General features: G+C 41.3%; 1 protein-coding gene, 1 long non-coding RNA gene and 1 other non-coding gene across 3 annotated transcripts in view; 1 reads left to right on the top strand and 2 right to left on the bottom strand.

Moving 5' to 3' along the window:
• Positions 1 to 443, top strand: part of LOC107489851 (pentatricopeptide repeat-containing protein At3g22470, mitochondrial) — a 44,276-nt gene that overhangs the window by 9,140 nt on the left and 34,693 nt on the right. The gene's annotated exons all lie outside the window — the stretch shown is intronic.
• LOC127747726 (uncharacterized) overlaps positions 1 to 443 on the bottom strand; it is a 42,495-nt gene that overhangs the window by 8,860 nt on the left and 33,192 nt on the right. The gene's annotated exons all lie outside the window — the stretch shown is intronic.
• On the bottom strand, positions 94 to 197 carry LOC127748202 (small nucleolar RNA R71). The gene has a single exon (XR_008010144.1). It is a non-coding gene; the product is annotated as a small nucleolar RNA R71 (small nucleolar RNA).

Raw genomic sequence — 443 nt, 5'->3', positions numbered from 1 at the left:
TGGTTGGATTCACAACCTAAGGATAGCCTGGACTCTTGGGATAAGCTGGTCATGGCCTTCTTGGATAAGTTCTTTCCTCCTCAAAAGCTGAGCAAGCTTAGAGTGGATGTTCAGACCTTCAAACAAAAAGATGGTGAATCCCTCTATGAAGCTTGGGAAAGATACAAACAGTTGACCAATAGGTGTCCATCTGACATGTTTTCAGAATGGACCATAATAGATATATTCTATTATGGTCTCTCTGAATTTTCGAAAATGTCACTGGACCATTCTGCAGGTGGATCTATTCACCTGAAGAAAACGCCTGAAGAGGCTCAAGAACTCATTGACATGGTTGCAAACAACCAATTCATGTATACCTCTGAGAGGAATTCCGTGAATAATGGGATACCTCAGAAGAAAGGAGTTCTTGAAATAGATGCTCTGAATGCCATATTGGCTCA

Source organism: Arachis duranensis, chromosome 5 (genome assembly GCF_000817695.3).
Source record: "Arachis duranensis cultivar V14167 chromosome 5, aradu.V14167.gnm2.J7QH, whole genome shotgun sequence".
NCBI classification, from domain to species: domain Eukaryota; kingdom Viridiplantae; phylum Streptophyta; class Magnoliopsida; order Fabales; family Fabaceae; genus Arachis; species Arachis duranensis.
The sequence above is the reverse complement of the archived record's forward strand: the minus strand, read 5'-3'. Positions and strand labels throughout refer to the sequence as shown.